This window comes from Hylobates moloch, unplaced genomic scaffold (genome assembly GCF_009828535.3).
Source record: "Hylobates moloch isolate HMO894 unplaced genomic scaffold, HMol_V3 SCAFFOLD_19, whole genome shotgun sequence".
Classification (NCBI taxonomy): domain Eukaryota; kingdom Metazoa; phylum Chordata; class Mammalia; order Primates; family Hylobatidae; genus Hylobates; species Hylobates moloch.
This window is the reverse complement of record NW_026652294.1, coordinates 59,651,473-59,655,508: the sequence shown is the minus strand read 5'-3', so window position 1 is coordinate 59,655,508 and position 4,036 is coordinate 59,651,473.

Genomic DNA, 4,036 nt, shown 5'->3' with positions numbered 1-4,036 from the left:
ACGGAGGGAGGGAGGGAGGGAGGGAGGGAGGGAGGGAGGGATGTGGTCAATGCTATGACAAGGCGTCCCATCCATCCTGATGACCAGAGCTAAGTCAGCTGCAAGGGGTTGTGGAGGAGGAAGTAGGCAGATCTATGAGGGGGCAGCTTACATGACAGGACATACGGAGGGAGAAGACAGGGTTCCTGAGTCCCCACTTACCACACAGGGAACTCGCTGGACAAGTAGGGAAAATGAATGCCTGGAAGAAGCTGAAGACCACCTGGGGGCCATCTGGGCGGGCTCCCTGGGAGGTGCCCTGGGACAAGAGAATGTTAGAGCGACTGACCCAGGACTCTGGAAGAGGGGCTGCACAGGGTGGGGAAGGGCACTGTGATAGTCTTAAGTCAGGCAGTTTCCTGGAGCCCACGGGAAACAAAGGTAGGAGTCTCATGGAATCTTCCTTAGCTTCTTAACCAAGAAGATAAATGCTTCCTAAATACCATCGTTTGAGGTTTTATAAGACAAACTCCAAGATGTGACTACCTGTTACCAAATCACAAGACGAAAATACGTTTTTCCTTGGTGTATCCAAAGGAATTGTTTTCTAGAGTGAAGAGAATCCAATCTAAAGTGATTAACTGTTTCAAACCAAGAACTTAAATACTGAATGATCTCTTCAAATAACCTTCAACTCCTGGCTGTAATCATTCCTTTTTACAGATTAGTCTTATAAATAAACATCATGTAAAAAAGCCCCATTGGAATCTAATCAACATTTTTGTATCTGTGTTCCCAGAAGCAATTATTGAATAGATCTGGATGCTAAGTCTATACTAGGTACAGTGGAAGATCATACACACACACACACACACACACACACACACACACACACACACAATTACCGTTCCTAAAGTTTTTTCAACCTATTTCTTAGGTCATACACCTGTAAACTGCATGCCCCTTTAAAAGTATTCCAAAATTCATTCTTTTCTCTCAATCTGAATGAAGAGTATTCTTGCATCTCTCTAGCGCTCCCCTTCTTCCAAGGTACCATTCAAAAACTACTGTCCACAAGGTTTGTTTTACAAACCTCATTTCCTCTAATCCCCTGAGCAATCCTGTGAGGACTTTGCCAAGTAGTATGACCTCTCTGAGACTCAGCTGCCTGCCTGGAAAGGCAGGAATAACAACAGAGAGGGGTTGTGTGGACTGAATGAGATGGGATGTGCTGGTGCTTTCAGAACTCGAAAGGGCTTTACACAAGTGATACTAGCATGAGTCCATCGTCCATCATAAATGAACTTTCCCAGACCCTCTGTGTCCTGCATTTTGGCTATACCATAACCTCTCATTTATCAAGAAGCCAAACAATCTAAACTGTCAACGACCAGGATATTTTAACACTCAGAGCTGACCCTGAGACGCTACAGGATCCAATGAGATTTGTGAATCATAAAAGATAGGTGGAACTACATGTCTGCGTGGCATGTGTATTTTATTGTATTCTAAACTTATTTGAAAAATTTATGATGAGTACTTGGCAGTACTTCTCCATGTGTGTTCCAACAGGTTTTACACAATAAAAGGGCTCTATCGTCAGAGCTGAAAAATGTTGCTTCTTCCTGCTCAATGTTCATCCCTCCCTTCCCTGGAAACTACACCTCGGTTTTCCTTTGGGGACCCACCCCACCCCTTCAGCCCTCATGCAGTTCATGTAGTTCACACGAGATTGACCCCACACATACACACTGCTCCGTCCAGGTGTGGACCCCAATTCAAGCCTGGATGATTAGTATTTTCTATTGCTACAATGATCAGCTCAGGGATCAGCATAAAACTCAAGCCCAGCAAGACTCAATTCAGGGACTTTTACTGGAACCACTGGGAAGCAAAGGCCCTTTTCTCTCCATTGGGATTGCTAGCAAAAAGGATGTTATAAGGCCTGTGTAAGAGGGCATTGTAGAAGAAAACAAAGCCAAAAGATGAAGACCAAGACCTCATTGTATCACTGATGTCCCTGGTTCCAACTATGCCTAAAGTCAACAGAGAATGCCCTAGACTGTTCAACTGCCTGAACCAATAAATCCTCTTTTTTGCTTAAGCACTTGTAATTGCAAGAATGCTGATTCATACACTGGGTTATACAAAGTTAAACAAGGTTTCTTTACTATAGGGCTTCACAGAGCCTTCAAAATATTAATATGCATTACGAGTCTCCAACAGGAAGATATAATGTACAGCACTACTCAAACTTATGTGTCCAATGAATTTTTTTTTGGAAGACCATATCATAAGGCTTGTATTCCATAGAAAACACCTTGGGAAAGGCTAATACATATTACCTATAGGTTAACTGAATATTAAAATACTACAAATCCCTATTCCCTTATTATTCTGGATAAATGAGACAAATGGGAATTCATTTATCCAACAGTGTTGATGCATGTTTCCAGACTTTAAAAATGTATGTATATAATTTTTTTATTTTTTACTAAATTGGGGTCGTAAGCACAAACCATGGTATATTTTTCCAGACTTAATAAAGTATGTGTGTATATACAGTCTTTTTTTTTATTATTATACTGGGGTCATAATTCCTGAGCTGCTATACTTTTGAGTTCTGCATTTTAAAATATTTTGGGCCTCTAGTCTCACTGCCAAGCTAGCCGCTGTCACTTTGCTTTGTTTAAATGTGTCTACCTCTAGCAGCAGCCCCTAGTGCTCTGCTGTGAGCTAGTAAACAAAATGAAAGAAACTCAATGGAACTGTGTGTTTAAAAAACAAAAGTCGGGGACGGGGGCAGTGTGCTGAGAGTGAGAGCCAGGGTAGGGGTATGTACTGAGTAGAGTACCTAAGTTTCTGTACGTGAAATCTATGTCGATGTGTCGATGATTTTGGCAATTTAAAAGCCACTTATTTCCAGGTTCCTGCCTTGGTTTTGGACAGCTAAAGTTTCCAAATAACTGACCTTCGAATATGGGAATTGTAATACTACTTAGCCAAGAAAAGAACCACTCCAACTTAATAGTAAGCACTGAACTCTGCTTAGGAACTTCAAAACGAAAAATTCTTTTTTTAAGGCCAGGAGCGTTCGTAGTCCAAAAATTCCTTTTCTTCATAAGTCATCCATTGGCACAGAAGTCAAATTTCAGTCATTTTTCAGCGTTTTTTCTGCCTATAACTCTCAAGTCACTGCCTGTTTAAAGGGTATTTGCGGACTCCCCTGTTTTATGATCTTATAATAAAATAGATGGGGATTTGAGGCAACAGGGAGGTAACTAAACTCCCTTCTTGTCGTTGTTAGTATAGCCTTGGCCCTAAGCAGGTAGGCAGAGGCATAGGCAGGCAGGCTGGCTGGTCTGGGTAACAAGGCCCATGAAAACCAGTGTTAGAGTCAATCACAGCAGTGAGAAACTCTCAAGTCTTTTTATTTGCATCAAGCTGGGTTTGCAGCCACACTTAGAGGCTTGACAAGGAAAATGCATCAAGATTTCTCATGTAAGTATCTAAGGATCCAGAGGCTTCAAGAACCAGGGCACCTGCAGCCCAGTAGTGTGGCTGAAAGAGGAGCCCAGCCTCGCATTGCCCTGATGCATTTTCCAGATTCCAGAGCACATGTTCTGGAAGGGTCACAGGCTCCTGGGCTACTGTTGCACCCTCAAAGTGGGGAGGAGCCAAGCACCTGCTCAGCCAGCCATGTGCAATTCTAAACCTGCTCTGCCAAAGAAAACACCCCTGTCTGCCCCAACCCCAGCATTTATGCTCAGAAAGGCCTCTGTCTTCCCACTTCAAGGGCTGCTGACCAGATGTGGACCTGGGTGAAGGCAGGGCAGGTCTGAGGAGCCAGGAGGCCATTAATCCGCCATTAGGACTGTGCACACGCCCGCCTGCTCCACCTACTTCCTCTTGACAACTGCACAGCTAAAAGCACTTTTAGAGAAAATGGATCCCTCAGTTCATCTTCTGGACGAGTCATTTTGGAAAGTGTTTTTGTGCAGATCTCATTGCCCTGGGGAAGTTAGCTCCACTCAGAGGCCGAGGCGGGCAGATCATG